This window comes from Hetaerina americana, unplaced genomic scaffold (assembly GCF_022747635.1).
Source record: "Hetaerina americana unplaced genomic scaffold, ioHetAmer1.1.p SCAF_16, whole genome shotgun sequence".
NCBI classification, from domain to species: Eukaryota; Metazoa; Arthropoda; class Insecta; order Odonata; family Calopterygidae; genus Hetaerina; species Hetaerina americana.
The window spans coordinates 3,955,740-3,974,155 of record NW_027286719.1 but is presented as its reverse complement, the minus strand read 5'-3'; positions in this window follow the sequence as shown (position 1 = coordinate 3,974,155).

Genomic DNA, 18,416 nt, shown 5'->3' with positions numbered 1-18,416 from the left:
TAAGTATTAAGCTACAAGGTAGGGACTGCGCAGGGTTATACGATTATATATATATATATATATATTTATGCATATATATATTTTTTTTGCAGGTTCCCCTTACCTTTCCCCATCTATTTGGAAAACCCTAACCCCCTCATCCCTTACCCTTTCCTCCTGGTGCTGCACCCCCTGCCACACACCTTTTTGGTGGCATGCAGGGTATTGATGTAGATGTAGATGAAATTTGCTCTTTTCCACAAGTTAGTAGCGTATTACGAGCATCAGTACGCCTAGAAGACCTTGCACCATATGATGGGTCTATGAGCCGAAACGCGTAGTGCGCTACTAATAAACTTGTGGAATAGTACAACTTTGTTTTCTCATAATGACGAATCTTCACTACATCCCGTCTGAATCTGTGGAATGTGTCTATTTAATCTTTAGCATTCTCCTCCAGCATCTATATTGAAAATGCTTCTATTTTCATCCGGCCCGCTATTCCAATTTTCCATTCTTGTGATCCGTCACGCTTAGTTTTGATGAACTGTTTCCTTGTTTACAATATTTTATTCCTTAAACATGTCAATGTCACTTTTTCATAAGCTTTTTTCATGAGCTATTCTTCGATTGATGTTTGTCAATCGCCTTCGATCACAAGTTTCGTTTTTTACAAGGATTCAACTCACAAGTATTCCAGCTTCAGTCGACATAGTGATATTTCTCTTTCACACACAAGGGCCATAGTTTTCTTCCTGTTGACCCCCATATTATATCCTTGTGTCCTTAATCCACAAGTGCTAGACTTTCTTGCAGGTATTTCTGCATTTCCGCTACTGATACAATGTCATCTACGAATCTGAGCATGTTAATTTCATCGCTATTCAACATTGATGCCCGTTTTTTGTGCTTTCTTGATTATCTCTTTAGAGGGACATTGAATGGTGATGGTGAGAGATTGAATCTTTATCCAACTCTTTTGTTCATATGTAATCTATTTTTCTTCCGATTTTAATTTGGATGAATCTAATCTTATCCTTGTAGAGCTGATGGTTTTTTTCTCCCATTGTTGCGGTCCATTCCGATCGCTTCGAATATCTTAAATATAATAATCCATTGGACGTTGGCAAAAGCTTTCCCTTATTCCACGAATATTGCATGTAATGGCTCGTTTACGTGAACAATTCTATTCGCCAGTACTCTCAAGCTGAGAATTAACTTTCTTGTTCCTCGGTTTTTCCTGAATCCTAATTCGTTTTCCACCAGGCATCTTTCATATTTTCTTCTATCCTTCGGCTTATTATCCGGGTAAATATTTTCAATGAGTTAAAAACCAGCCTCAATGCGCTGTTATTTCCGAATTTCTCCGTTTTTGGTTTCTTTGGCAATGCAATCACCGGACACTTTTCAAAGTCCTCTGGTAGTTTTTCACTGTTGTAACTGACTGTATTGGATTATTCCAAATAGGGTGTCGCCCGCTTCGACTCTTTCATTCTGATTAATTTTATCTTAAGTGAATTCAAATCCAAGTTATTTGAGACCTTGATAGAGTGCTTTAATGAATCCCTTCATCTTTTTGGAATGTCTTCGCCTTCTGTTTGCATCTGTTCATTATCATCACCGACTCTGTGGGATTTTCTTTACCTTGCTCTGTGTTGCCTCTTCAACAAATTATGACCCGCTTCCCTTTATCTATTCTTTATTTTGTCATTGAGATCCTCCGAACAGCTTTTTCTTCACTCTTCACTTACCCACGAGTTGTTTGTCTGTTGCTTCAGTTATTATGTTCTTTATCTCATTCCATCATCCTTATATGCCAGTCTCATATTTTCATTCTATTTCACTGTTGATGGCTGTGGTGATCATACCTCTTATTTTATTTCACTCAGTATCTTTTGGTTCCATCTGGATTGTTGCGCCACTTTTAGCACCTTTCTGTAATGCAGCTGGCTGTCCAGGACCACCAGGTTGTGGTCACTATTTAAAACGGTTTCTGGTTATCTTTTAAATCTCGTATTGCCTTATAACCCGCTCCAACTAATATCTATTCAATTTAGTATCTGGAAATGCTCACCGGCATCTTTCATGTGTATATTCTTCTCCGATGTTGCTTAAAGTGGGCGTTAGCCACCGCCATAAATGTTTTCTTGGCACAGCAACTGATTTTGGACGAACTTCTCGACTTTCGTCGCTGAGAAAATGGCGGTCATGATGGAATACGTTATACCAGCGTTTTACGGTGGAAAAGGATGGGGCTTCATTGGACAAAGTGGAAGTAAGTTGATCGATGAACTCCTGTCATGATAATCCACGTCAAAAGTCATAAAAAATCATCGCACGTAAGTGTGCACGTGTTAACTCAATTTATCCAAACAAACCCCTCTCCTCGCCCACCAAGCCAAGTACTTCCTCATTTGTTTTCTTTTTATTCCATTTCACTTTCTCCATTCTTCTCCACACCCACATTTCAAAAGCCTCAAATCTACGTCTATCCTCCTGCTTCAATGAACACGTTTCCAGGCCGTACATAGCTACGCTGCATATCAAAGTTTTTACGAGTCTTTTCTTAACATCCTTACTCAACGTCCCCGTCATCAACTCCCTCCTCATTGTGAAAGCCTCTTTGCTTAGCGCAATTCTTCTCCCTACGTCCCTACTACTTTGACCGTGTTGGCCCAAAGCACTACCAAGATACGTAAACTGTTCTAACTGCTCTAGTTATTGCCCTCCTATTTTAATGCTTAGCTTAGCGTTTTTTTCTAGAAAATCACGTAAACTTTGTTTTATTAATATTGATAAATATAAATAAATATACACCGGATATTACAGATGTTACAATTTATTGTTTTTATTTACAACGTCAATTATGCATTTCTTAATTAAGGAATTCTTCTCCTTACGTCCCTACTACTTTGACCGTGTTGGTCCAAAACACTTCTGAACACTCCTTGTGAGAGCCTCTTTGCCTAGTATAAACAAGGGCGCCATAAATTGGGTTAAAGATTTTCTTTCAGAGCGGGAACAGAGGGTAGTCCTTGATGGCGCTAGTTCCGACAGCGTTTGAGTCACGTCGGGGGTACCTCAGGGAAATGTAATCGGGCCGTTGCTTTTCTTGATTTTTGTTAACGATTTGAACCGCGAAGTTAAAAGTAAAATTAGGATGTTCGCGGATGACACGGTGATCTATCGGGGGATATCTGGGGATGAGGATCGTTTTATTCTAGCGCAGGATTTAGATTGCATTACTAAATGGTGTTCTAACTGGGGATTGACACTAAATTATTATAAATGTTCGGTGGTAAATTTCTTTGAAAGATCAAAACGGGATTTGCTTACAAATTAGCTGGAGGTGACCTAGCAGTAGTTGATACGGTAAAATACCTAGGTGTTACATTCACAAAAGACTTAACTTGGGGGACTCACATAAGTAAAGTCTGCGGTCAAGCAAATAAAAAATTGGGATTCATTAGACGCATTGTCGGCAAAAGTGACTCGAAGGTCAAGGAACGCTGTTACCACGCTCTTGTAAGGCCTCATTTAGAATACGCATGTAGCGTGTGGGGTCCGAGTGAAAAAGGTCTCATTCGGGAAATTGAGAAGGTTCAACGCCGGGCAGCCCGTTTTGTACAAAATTCTTACGATAAAATGCAAAGCATCACCGAAATGCTCATGGATTTGGGGTGGGAATCATTGGAAGAGACGATTCAATGCAAGTTTGAAATTATTAAATAAATTCAAATCCGCATGTTTCAGCACCGAGGTCTCGCAAATTATTCGTACTCCTAAATACATTGGTCGCTCGGATCATGCATATAAACTTCGGGAAATAGATGCCAGAACTAGCCGACTCAAGGACTCCTTCTTCCCACGTACAATACGGGATAGCAACTGCAGGGTTATACTATAGATAGCAAAAATTCCACTTGCCACCCTCAGCGTCCAAAAAATAATTAGTTCTACTTAAATGCATGCTCTTCCACTAACCTTATGTGTTTTGTTTTAATAACCCATTATTTCCGAATGACGTCATTCGTGGTCTGTTCATCTGTTTTTAAGTTTCCCTTTCAATCCCTCGTCCCTCTCCGCGGGGGAAATTCCTGCTACCTGCAATGTTGGGTCGCATTCCCTCCCTTTTACAGTCTCTTTGCGGGTTAGAGTGTTTTGTGGTGCATGTTCATGTGGTAGTGATGTTTCACATTCTTGCTTGTTGTGTCCTGGCTTGCGTGCTGTAGGATGGCTTTCGTGCTGTAGGATGGCTTTCGTGCTGCATCCTGGGGTGCACTTTTTTGTTGTTTTGCGGTATATGTATTTGCAAGAGTGCTGGATGAAGGGATTTTGCATGAATGTGTGCGCTGCTGTGGGTGTAATTTTCCACGTTGTTGTTTTGCATGTGGTATTGTTCCTTTTTACGGTTGGTGACCTAACATCCCCCGCCACACGCCCTTGCGGCGGCTTGTGGGGTATTATGTAGATGTAGATGCAGATGTAGCGCAATCTTCTCCTTACGTCCCTACTACTTTGACCGTGTTGGTCCAAAACACTTCCGAGATACGTAAACTGTTCTACCTGCTCTGAGTCTTTTCTTAATATCCTTACTCAACCACGAAAAATCTACGAAACACGCAAATACTTCCTGGTTGTACGAGTGTGGTTCAATAAGTACCCGTGTTAGAAATGAAGAAACCATTTCTTCAAAAACATTTTTTTTTATTTTTCAACACAGTCCTCTTTTGGAAAGATAAACTTCGCCCAACGTTCCGACCATTTTTTCAACGTGTCCAAAAAATAGGATTTGTAGGACTGCAAATACGCCTCTGTCTCTGCAATAACTTCCTCGTTTGAGCTAAATTTTTTTCCCGCAAGCCATTTCTTAATGTTAAGGAATTAGAAAAAGTCGCAGATCGGGTGAATACGGGGTGTGCGGCAGCAATTCATAACGTAGTTCATGCAGTTCATGAAGTTGACAGCCGGATCAGCTTGTCCACCGTGAGCAATCGCGGCACCCATCGGGGCGACAATTTTTTCATCGCCAACTTATCATGCAAAATATTAATTGCCGTTCCGATCGACAAACCCACGGCCTCTGCTACTTCGCGCACTTTCGTTCGTCGATCAGCGAGAATCATGCCGTGGACTTTTACAATGATTTCCTCCGTAACCACGTCTGCCGGGCGTCCTGGTCGCTCCTAATCAAAAACAGATGTTCGCCCCCGTTTAAACTCGTTGAACCAATAGCATCACGCGTACCTCTCCCGTTCCTAAACCCAAACTTATCATCCCCTAAGTAAACATTTTCCCTTCTCTCTATCCTTTTGTTGATGATCATGAGAACAGCTTAAGCTGCGTGGGATATCAAACTTATTGTCCTGTAGTCCTCACATGATGTAGCCTTTATGTTTTTCGGAATAGGAACTAAAACTGATCTAACAAAGTCTTCCGGCCAGATTCCTTCCTCATAGATACTAAAAATCAGCCAATATAGCCTCTTCCTCCCACATTTTCCTAAACATTTCAGTAGTTCCGCAGGAATATTATCCACCCCCACGGCCTTATTTAGTTTCATCTCCCTTAATGCCAATATATTCTATCGTTTCAGGATTCACTTCGTGGAAGTATTTAATATCCATAATAAAAAGAAAAACTCGTACTTTTCCACAGATTTTATTATACGTACAACGCGTTTCACCGACTTGCGGCATCATCAGGTACAAATTTGCTAAACAGACATAGCAAGAATATATACCCTCGGGACAGAGTTGGGGCGGGGAGGGTTGGAGGGGCCTGAGAGGGGTGGGGGCTCTCGGGTGCGTTGATGTAGTTCTTCCTTGTCAATCCATTTAATGCTTCTACATTCCATTTTCTAACCCGCCGCCCCTGCCTTGCATGTATACCTGAATACCTGTATACCTCGTCGGTTCTGCTTTTATCTCTACTAGTAATATTCTATCCGTTATCCGCCGATTGGGCCGAGCCCCGTAGTTGCCAGGACTCATATTCTCTATAGTAACCATCATATTTATCTTGGGAATGATAACTGAGGTGGTTTCCCGTTGCCTTCCTCAATAGTGTTTTTAACGTCGCACCATCAATAAATGGCCGCCCCATGGGGGTCAGACCCCTTTGCAGCCGCCACACTGAGGAACAGACGCTGCATGGACTACCTTTCGTCCGGCTCCTAACCTTCGACCTATCTGGCAAGGGTTACCCTACCAGGAGCAATTATTATTACTCCCGCAAGCACAGCTCTAGGGGTCATCGGAACGCACACATGCCCTTCCGGCACGTCAAGGTTGTAGTCCAAAATGTGGGAGGAAGAGGCATTATGGGCTCTTTCGTAGTATTTATGAGAAAGGAATCTGGCTGGAAGACTGTGTGAGAACAGTTTTAGTTCCTATTCCGAAAAAGGTAAAGGCTACATCATGTGAGGATTACAGGACGATAAGTTTGATATCCCGCGCAACTAAAGTTGTTCTAAGGATCTTAAACAAAAGGATAGAGAGTAGGGCAAATGATTACTTAGGGGATGATCAGTTTGGGGTTAGGGAGGGGAGAGGTACGCGTGATGCCATTGCAGTAATGAGATTATTAATCGAGAGGAATATAGAACACAACCAGGAAGTATTTGCCGGTTTCGTAGATTTCGAAAAAGCGTTTGATAGAGTGAATTGGGAAAAACTAATGAGTATATTGCAGAAAATAGGAATAGATTGGAGGGAAAAGAGGCTAATCCGCAACCTGTACATGTCTCAGACTGCTCAGGTGCGGGTGGGAAACGGGGAGTTCGGATGGGCAGTGTTAGGAAGAGGTGTAGGGCAGGGTTACCCCTTATCACCGTTGCTGTTCAACTTGTATGCAGAGGGAATGATTAAAGAGGTATGCGAAGAACTGGAGGTAGGAATGAAAGTGGGCGGGGAATTCGTAAAATCAGTTAGGTTTGCTGATGACCAAGCTTTAGTTTGTCAGTCAGCCAAGGGGATGCAAGCATTGTTGATTGAATTGGAAATTCAGTGCGACAGGTATGGGATGAAAATCAATATTAATAAAACAAAGGTTATGCGATTTTCTGGAAAGAAAAAGGCTAAGCTAACATTAAAATAGGAGGGCAAAAACTAGAGCAGTTAGAACAGTGTACGTATCTCGGTAGTGTTTGGACTAACACGTTCAAAGTAGAAGGGACGTAAGGAGAATTATTGCGCTAGGCAAAGAGGCTTTCACAAGGAGGAGGGAGTAGATGACAGGGGCGTTGAGCAAGGACATTAAGAAAAGACTCGTAAAAACCTTTGATATGGAGCGTAGCTATGTGCGGCGCGGAAACGTGGTCTTTGAAACAGAAGAATAGACGTAGACTGGAGGTTTTTGAAATGTGGATGTGGAGAAGAATGGAGAAGGTTAAATGGACAGCGAAGAAAACAAATGAGGAAGTACATGGTACGGTGGGCGAAGAGAGATTGTTGCGAGAAATCCTATGGAGGTAGAAAAGTGGATGAAGGGTGTACTGACCGGCAGTGGGATATTGAAGATGAGGGGAGAATGTTTGGCAAAAGAGGAAAAGGAAGGAACAGGATAGGGATGTTGGACGGGATGAAGGGAGGAAAAAAGTATTCAGAGATGAAGAGGGACCTGATGTAGAGTGGGATGTTGTGCTTTTCTAGGGGCCAAAAAAATATTTGAATTAGTAATTTTGTCCATCCAGAAACCTACCTTAACCGGCAGATTACCTAATAATAATATATATATATATATATATATATATATAATTGGACAGAAGAATAGAACAAAAAGAGAATAGCAACATTTAAAAGGACACTCACACGGTAAATTGTTCGAGCTTTCCGCCCTCTCAGAGGCCTTCTTCAAGTCACTTTAAGAAGGCCTCTGAGAGGGCCGTAAGCTCGAACAATTTACCGTGTGAGTGTCCTTTTAAATGTTGCTATTCTATTCTATTTGTGTTATATTGTGTCAGCCCATTATTGTGCCACTAGTGTGAGTTTTTCCGTACAATCGTTATATATATATATATATATATATATATATATATATATATATATATATATATATATATATATATATATTTATTTATTTATTTATTTATTTATTTATTTATTTATTTTTTTATTTATATATAAATATATATACATATATATATATATATATATATATATATAATATCTATATGTATGCATATAGCGGCTTATATGGAAACTATATTTTTATTAAAATACTAGCTCTCTAGTTCGAAGGACCCATCCTGGTGTATGGTATGGAGTTGTAAAATTTTTAAAAATTTCGAGGATATTGCAAATATTTCCCTTTGGTTTACATAATAACTCATCTGTTAAATAATGCGGTTATAATAATAGTCCTCATAGTCATATGCAACCGTACCTTTTTCACCTCACGAAAAATATCAGTTTCTCCTCCGTGTCTTTGGTTAAAAGGATCCGTTTGAAATCATCATGAAAGGTTAATAATGCGAAGATTTGTTTCTAACTGCTCTCCGAACGTCTCCATTAGTTGCCAATTTAGTTACCTTCTCATAGCTCCTGTCACCGATACCTTATCCTCGTACTTCAACCTTGTCCTTCTGTGTATCTTCCCGTCTGCTATCTTCAATCATTGCCTTTAGGATTTCGACATTGCCTCATTTTATGTCCACTTAATTTCCCTTTATTTCCTTTGCGTTTCTTTTATTAACGAGAGGTGAATGTATAGTCGTCATTTTCAGAAATGAAAATTTGAAGCTAGCCACTTTTGCGGATTAAAGATTCTGCTTCATATTTTGTCAGATTCAAATTTTCTCTCATTGAAGAACTTTCAACCGATTCACTTTCGCCCAAAATACTACATTAAAGCAACGGTGTAGCTATATTGCATACGTGTGCTGTTCTTATACATTTTAAAATCGCATACCTATCTTCTCATGTAGGTCAGTAATCTCCATTCCTTGGTAAAATGACATTGAAATCATAGTAAATAGATTTCGCAAAATTTTATACACGACGACAAAGCTTTTCGGTTGAAATAAAGAAATTCAAATTAGCCACTTTTTAGGATTAAAGCATCTGCTTTATATTTTAGTGACCTACGGAGAAACCAGAACGGGGTGTTTTTGTCATCAAGGAGACAAAAAACGCCATGGCGAGAAATTTGGCTTAAAATTTTATGCTAATTACAGGGAAATCACATGCAGGCAGACTTAGAGTGTACACTCGCATGCTTTGTATACTGGTCACTTTTACATATATACATGTTGCTATTTTAATAACAGTTTATTAATAGGTAATAGATCTTACAGATTCGTAAAAAGTTGGAAAATAGCTCACAATATTTATTTTTATGTATTCAAGTTTGAATGATTTTCTCGTTTGCTATTCTGAGATGTCTTTTACAGTGGAAATCATGCAGAATTCAGAACAATATCATTTTACATTTTCTTAAAATACTTAATTTTTAGGAGCATTTTCCTGGAATGCACACACGGTTTACTGGGTCAAACACCGTATTAGTTGGGCACATTTTAGCAGTTGCCGTGAATCCACCGCCGACCCGGTTAGCCGTGCACTCGTAATATGCCATGCAGTTACTGCTATTAGGAATCCGAATGGCTTCTTTGCATTTAACCTGAATGAGAGCGATGAATAGAGAATAGTTAAGATTTTGAACACTGCCATACCTGATATTACAAATGATTTGCGAGAGAAAAATGAACATTGAGGTGGGCTTCATCCACAAAGGCAAATATTATATGATTGTTAAGTACGGTGACTACTGAGCAGAACGCCAATCACTTCTGTTGGATGTCCATAGTTGATTTGGCGACCCAAACATGCGGGGTAGTAACATTGCCAGCGTTCGAGTTACGCCTGTTTATTTATCGAGACACTCGAAAAACAGTTGTAACCCATTCATTAATCGCTATGAAAATAACAATAAAGATAACGGGCGTACATCATGAGAAACCAAGATTATCTGACGGAAAAATATTTCCTTCTTTTTACATTCAAATTTTGATCGAAATATGAGGAAATAGTTTCTATCAGCCCAATCTAGATAAATATCACAAGGGATTCGCCGTTTTCAATCACACCTGAACTATCTCATTGCTAAACCTTTTTCTAAATCCTTTATAAAAATATTCTAAGAACAAGCATACAATTAATCAATGTCCCGAGATAGAAATACCAATAGCAAAGCCTTAAAATACATTGTTTAATTTGAAATACTTAAAAATCACAAATGCCTTGGGAATTAGTGATTCTTATACCAAGGTGACGCATAGTTTTGCATTTTTTTAAATTCTACTCTGATATGTTTCATCAAAACTTGTTTTCTCATTACGATTAATTGCGATCGTTTATGCGGCCCTTCGAGTCGGTGAAATCTTCGTTTAACATTTGATGAAAAGCCCATGAGGTAATGGCTTTTCAGAGGAATATTGAGTACTGTACGACTGTTGAGAAAATAATTAGTTTAGTTAAATCTATATACTTACTTCGCATGATTTTTTCGTCGTGTTGAACTCTTCATTTTCCCCACAGCGGTATACGAACTGTGGCTTGCCAAGAACGCAAACGACGTAATATGACGGCTCCCCCGGAAAGTCAGTGATCAGTGTTTTGTTGGCGGGACAAGTGGCGACGTGACAATCGGTGGGCCTCACTCGATTCACGCATATTTTTTGTGACGTAGAATAAACTTGTCCCGATGCACAGTAATCTGAAGTAGCCGCTGAACTCCCACTAGGTGATTCGTAGCAATAGTGATAAAATGTGCAGTCAGAAGGGTCAGGGAAAAACCTGTGGGAGGGAGAAAAAATAAATTTTTATTTTTCTATCAGTGAAGTCCAATATTATTCGGCAAAGCCTTGCTCCAATTTCTGGACTAGGGATAGATGATCCCGTGGGAAGTGGGGTGGAGTGCCGTATGGCATGACTCATCGTCAGCCATGAAGGTCTTCATTGACATTCATGGTAATGGATGCGGATAAAGCTATTATATTTGTAAATGGGTACTTTATTGCTTTGAATTAAAAACTAACCCGAAAAATTCTTTAAACATTGCGTAGTGTGCTATAGTAATTTGTAGATTGTTAATTGTTCCAATATTATTTGAAGATTGAAAGAAATCAATTTTTATGCAAGCGTTGATTTTGCATGTGGTTGTGTTCTTTTTTTACGGGTGGTGACTTAACACCCCCCGCCACACATCCTTGCGGCGTCTTGCGGGGTAGTATGTAGATGTACATGTAGAATCAAAAATGAAAATTCAATGAAAGTTTATGGGTGTTCATGGATGGACATAAGTGTTTTCCATTAAGAAAGGCGATGTTTGCATTACGAGGCAATGGTTTTATTTTCTTTAGATAGTGCATTCCTGAAATTTATTTCGATGAGTGTTTTGAGGAAATCTATGGGAAATTAAGTTCAAATATCAGGAGGACGCTTTTTTGAATGCTCGCCAATGATAATTAAGATTTTTGACTACTTACTCGAAAAGTGCCCAGTAAATATTTCTATAGAGGATAATATATGAGCAAATATCCGCCAGGTACTTACCCCAGTCCCGTGCACTGATATCCAGAGTCACAATTTTCTGGAATTTTGTCGGTGCAGGATGGGATAGTGCTATCACAGTAGGTCTCCTTATTTCCATCATTACACTTCAAATCTTGCAGGTGACTGAACCCTGAAGACGTGGCTCTGCAGATACGCAATGTGTTGCAGTCGGCACACAATATAGGTTTTCCATCACAGCTCACTGGAGTTGGATTTGTATCGTTTGGTGCTGTTTCACGAGCAAATCTTCTCCTGCAGTTAACCTACAGAATGTAATAACAAATTGAAGGATATATTAATATCACTCATTTGTACAAATCAATTCAAAGTTGACCCTTTACACAGAAGCAAATAAAATAGAAGAGGTGAAATTGATAAAGTATACGTTTATAAGAAGAAAATTTGCATGGTAGTGGGGGAATAAAGAGAATGGTAGAATTGGCGAAAGAAGGGCTCGAAGAAAATGAATTGACGGACTTTTGACCTTGAAGAAGAATGAGGAAGAGTTTCACAAGCATGCAGCCCTCCACTCGATGACCCACCGCCTCTTACATACCCTTTTTTCCCGTTGTGACTTACTTTGTTGAAAAATACTTTGGAAAAAGCAAAATGCAAAATCCATCAATAGAATTTCCTCCTCTCAGTCCGCAAAACCGAAAGACTTGGAGAGGTGATGGATCCTCTCTCCTATAAAATCTCTAACCATCTACCCACCTCACTCAAAGCAGCCTTTTATCCACCCATTATCTCTATCCAAACTCATAGCTAGTGGCATAGAAATACAGAATATATTACTCAACTCAGACTTTTATAAACTGGACTGTGAAAAATCTTAGTGCTATTTCAGTAGAATGTGTTAACCGGACTAGTAAGAGCATTTGCATTGTATTCCTATAATGGATTTCTTATTTGAAAGTATTTATTCTGTATTCATCAATAAAATATTTTTACGAAACGGCAATTCACAATACGAATTACGTTCACAGTCAAATTTACATATTAAATTAATATTGAAAGTGTTGTAGAACGTGGTAGCCTACTGATTAGATCACCTGGCTACACTCTCGAGGATTGGAGTTCGACTCCCAGGGACTGGATACCTCCAGATTCATCCAAGCTGAGTGGTTTTTTTTAAATGCTAGAGTTTTCATGGTAGATGACATTCGACTTTAGAATATTAACCGACGCATCAAATTTAAAAATGTGAATTTTACATGGTTCAGGGCTTGTAAGGCAGTGAGGTTCACCATCAAGCATACTTTTAGGTCGATCGCCCTGGTGGGAAATTTAGAAATGTTCGTAAAAGAATGGCTCTCGACGGCAAAATCTTTGTCATGGTAGTGAATTTTCAGAGTTAAGCATAGACGTCCAAAACAGCCAATGCTAAAAATTGATTTCAATTATTATATCGGGATGGTCGGCTCCGCTAGTAAAAATTCCGTTCGTGCCTACACACTGCCAAGTCCCTTCAATCACCTCCGTAAGACACATTTTATTCCATTACAGTGGACTTTCAGTGAATCTATTTTGGAAACCCTCAAATTAAATATTCCTCATCTCATTCTCCACGCCCCCACAACTTTCTGACAAAAAATACCGAGTTTATTTGAAATAAAGGTTCTACTTCGCTACTTTTGCGCATACTTTCTCTACTGAAACTATATTTGTGGAAAGAGTGAGCGTAAGAACGTTCTTTTTGAGGAGGGAAACCCGAAAATTGAGCGCAGGTCCCTTGATGCGCGAATTCACAATAACTCCAGCCTCTGGTGGATCCCAAAGCTCTCTTCTCTCTCCCTTGCCACCATCATTAGTCTCTCCCTCCTTTGGCCTCCTCCCATTTCGCACGCCCTCCACCTTTCCCTCGAGTTCCATGAGACGCGAAAGAATGCGATAGGGAGCAAATATATTGGTTCGCATTTAGTCTCTGCTCAGTAGCAGGTAAGAGAGCAAGCATTACTGGAGATGGAGCTCATTCTCTTCGATCGTTCCTGTTAAAATAATATTTTTTCAGGGGAACCACACCTTCGCAAGAGAATTCATGGCACCAAAAAACTGATTCCGACTCCAATTACCTTAAAATTGATTCCCTATTCTTAAAAATTACGATTCCTGTGTCGTCAATCAGTCCACGACTATGCGCGATGTCAGTGAAACAGCACGCGAGCCAGTGTAAGACCGTAAGCGTGAACGTAAAAACATTGTTAGGATTCCGGCCGGATATTACTCTCTAAAATACGTGACTTGAGATTATTATTAAAGATGATCGAAAATATTTAAATTTTTTGGGACGACGTGAGATTTGAATTTCAATTTTACAATGTGGAACTCAGTTTAACGGCAAATTTTATAAGTTTCAGTTGTAACTACTCATGAAATTTTCCGGTACCTATAGCTGTGTGAAATTTTTCATTTTTATTTTCCACAAAGTGAGACCTTTTCCGCATGCCATAAAAGTGCAAATTCTTGTTAAAAGAGGTTTGATTTAGCCGAAACAAGTCCCATATCATCGCATCAAGTGAAATCACGACCTATAACTTACATCGATTTCCCGGAGTGTTTGTAGGAACTAGTTCTACTTACTTAGAGTCAACTCGGTACTCACCTCGCTTGCAGGGACACATGCGCGAACTTCTTTGCTGAAAGCTTCCCCATGCCCACATTCAGATATGGCTCCCATGTAGCTTCCATCGCTATTTTGGGCACATATGATGTATTTATGGCAATCTTCAGGGTGTGGATTCATCGCTGCTTCATTGCATTGCAGACCGCCAAGGGGACTTAACCTTAGACTGTCGAAATAAAAGCATTAATTAATTACCCAGAGATCCTTGGATGCCATGCCATGTTAGTTTTCCCTGGAGCTCCCAAGATATAACTCATAATGATTATTTGGGATTTATTGCGCATGTGCAGTAACAGTGCAAATTTATATGTTTGATGTATACGCAGCAATTTTCCTGGCACTGCCCATTCCATTTAGTAAATAAACGCTATTTTATTTAGAGAAATATAAAGTTTCGGGATCTCTCAGATGGCAGAATGTCTTTTATTTGAGAAAATGGCGTAATACCACCAAATAAATATGAATGCAAATGATTATTGGAATAAAGTTAAAAGCTTATGGAATCAAATGATTTGAGGCGTGGCATTTGGCTCAAATTATTTCCAGACGAAAGCAGTGGCTTGAATCTTTTTCTACTAGTGTAACCAAACACCATGTAGAAGTCAAGAATTTGTTAAGGAGTAAAAGGTAGGTACTGATTGGAAGGTCATATAATTTAGCTCATTAAAAAAACTGAGTTCAAATAAGTCTTTAAATACAATAGAGTATTGAATTTCCAATATTTATTCCGCAAATTCAAGACGAGCAGCTGGCAGAATGGGGAAAAAATAAAGTTTAAACCGAGCAATGCCACAATCAATGATTTCCTTTCCTTGGTCTCTTCAATGACTAACTTGTTTCCTTTCCAACTGCGTAAAATAAAATTTTCGATTAGTAATTTTAGGAGTTTTGCTCCCTAATTGGGATCTAATCTCTTATAAATATTCCCTAGGATGTCGATTTCATCGTCCTCACGATATGAGCCTACCTTGCGTTACGTAATAGGGGTCAATATCATAAACTAACGTGCTTGATTGACTCCTGAACCTAGTTCCTGTTATGATCTAGTAATGTAATTAAGTCCTTCGTGAAAAGTGCGGTTCATCTTAGCTGCACTCGATTTATTTAGGATATAAAATGTACACCACAATGATTCAGCTTGTTAACGGCATCACCTAGGGAGTCGTGACATACGAAGGATAAAATCGCTCCTTAAAGATTATGAGTTCCGCGAGAAGAAATTAAATACTTATTGATAACGCTTTTCTTAGATCAGCAATCAGCAAGTTAGCAATACATTTGCTTAATCATAAAAAAACTGCCTAAAACAAGAAAAATTTTTAAAATGCCGTCATTCTGTGTCAGGCAATAAGAACCAGAAATTAAAGCGTTTAAGAGAATATTAATAGCACTCCAATCCCTATCATGATTTCCTATAGCGAGATCTTGAAGATTACCTTTTATTGTAACGCTTATGTTTTCTACAAGCTTGAGATGATCCCACCTGCTGCTTCTCTATTTACACACTTCAATCTATCGAATTATAATAACACGCAAGGGCGTTATTATAATTTCCTTTGCCTTTCTCTCAAGCAAGGGGTTGACATTACCTTGTAGGTCAATGCATTTAATAGAAAGCCCCAGATGTAACCAGGATTAATGGGGATTACTTCTGGACAGTGGGAAAGAGCCCTATGCCAAGTTCGTGTGACCGCGACTTTGTGAATAATGGAGCTTGGCCACAAGCCGGAGGAGTGGGGTTTCCTTAGTTCCCGGGGATCTTTCCCAGCCAGTTGAGAGGACATTCTCCAGCAATGCTCAGGCTTCAATTCTGCTAGCACAACACGGTTCATGAGTATGTGGGAAAATTCTACGCGACAGTTTAACCAGCAATCAAAGGGCATGCAATGAATGACAAGACGACCTCAATTTTGATTATATATAAGACAGAGTTGTACTCTGTTTTTCATTATTACTTTGAGTAAAATGATAAGGACGATAGAACATTTCTAATTATTAATGTTATCCATACCTGTACCAAGTCAATGAAGAGATAATGTCTACAATACATTTATAATAATTACGTGGCCTCAATAGGTAGCTACGCAATGGTTCCAAGTCTTATTTGTGAAAACACAAGCATATTTAGAGCTACATATAATAAAGAAATGTTCGTAAAAAGTTTTAAACTTACTTTGCAGTGCTCAGGTCTGCATGAAGGGCCTGTGGATGATGTAAACAGATGTTTAACTTACAGTCCAAATAGGATAATTTCGCGATATTACTCAAGACTTGCCAACTAACTTACCAAGACGAAGAAAATAACTCCCACTAAAGAGGACATTTTGCTAGTCAATGTGATAAAATGCAGACTCTCTAGTCAGAGGTGAAGATAGGACGGCACAAGTGTGCTAGCCTCTTATATAGTGGAGGTCCCAGCGGTGTTTGCCCAAGGAGATGGGGGCATTCTCCGTGACCTTGGTCTTTATTTCTAAGCAAAGAGCCAATCCGCTTTTGGGAAACCCTCTCCCTATACGCAACTTTCCTTATTGTAGTTGGCGTTACTTTATGGCATAGAAGATAAGAATCCACAGGAGTAATCGTTTGTTTTTTGCTTGTTATCCCAGGGTGAAATTTCCCTCTATCTGTAAATTTCAGTGTCTCTTAGAATATTGTCTTCAGCTCGAGTTATGCTTCTCACAGTCATATGCAACCGTACCTTTTTCACCTTACGAAAAATATCAGTTTCTCTTCCGTGTCTTTGGTTAAAAGGATCCGTTTGAAATCATCATGATAGGTTAACGATGCGAAGATTTGTTTCCAACTGCTCTCCGAACGTCTCCATTAGTTGCCAATTTAGTTACCTCCTCATAGCTCCTGTCACCGATACCTTATCCTCGTACTTCAACCTTGTCCTTCTGTGTATCTTCCCGTCTGCTATCTTCAATCATTGCCTTTAGGATTTCGACATTGCCTCATTTTATGTCCACTTTATTTCCCTTTATTTCCTTTGCGTTTCTTTTATTAATGAGAGGTAAATGTACAGTCGTCATTTTCAGAAATGAAAATTTGAAGCTAGCCACTTTTGCGGATTAAAGATTCTGCTTCATATTTTGTCAGATTCAAATTTTCTCTCAGTGAAGAACTTTCAACCAATTCACTTTCGCCCAAAATACTACATTAAAGCAACGGTGTAGTTATATTGTAGACGTGTGCTGTTCTTATACATTTTAGAATCGCATACCTATCTTCTCATGTAGGTCAGTAATCTCCATTCCTTGGTAAAATGAATCATATTAAATAGACTTCGCAAATTTTCAATATGACGGCAAATTTTTTCGGTTGTAAAAAGCCGTCAGTCATGATAAATCTTTTTTAATTGCCTTTTTTTGCATGGACCAAATAGCTCAAATGAATAAACTTAACAGGGTCAGGCTTCACTTCGTGGAAGTTTTTTGTGTCCATATTTCAAATTAAATAGAGAGTTATTTTTCGGTGTTGCTTCCTTCTACATTCTTTTCATCGCCTCAAAGGAGTTTTTCCCGCACACATTCAGATCAATGCCCTCCATTCATCTGTAATAACCGGCAATGCAGTTTTTGCAGCCAAACGCCTTTGACTTACTGGAGAATTAGAGCTGTGGTATACTAAACGTGATTCCTTAACACATTATATTTTGTTGTTGCACCAAGAAATATGTTTAAAATTTCCCTATATGAGCTGTTGACATTCGATGACAATGTTAAGGGGAGGTCAGAAAAATAGTAGCCGTAAAGTTTGAAAGAATCCAGAAAATAACCCAGCCTCTTAGAAGTAAGACCTTAAAGTCACATCCACTTTTGTCCCCTCCAAGAGAATTGTGAATTTATCCACAAACATTTTTCCATTAAGTAAACTCGATCTTTTAAACAAGGGTCTAACGTGTGCCCATCCAGTCCCAGTCTTCCCGATAACACCTTAAAACCTATCCTCTAATTGTAATGTACCCTCCCGGAAGAATTCGCTAGCCTCAAAGCAGTTGCTAGTAGAACCCATCATATCGTCCGCCACTGCATCACCTAGTTCGGCCTTTAGCTCTTCCCTCCAATGGTCTACGCTCCGGAGACTACGATACAACACCATATCAAACAAAAAGCTTATGAAGAAATGTGCGTCGTAGTTTTAATCAGGTATGATTATGTACGATGTTAGGGTACCAGCAATGCGCCCACAACTACGAGGTCCGGTTGGTAGATATTCAGACATACAGAACTTTAAGAAAATACCTGATCACCTGTCAT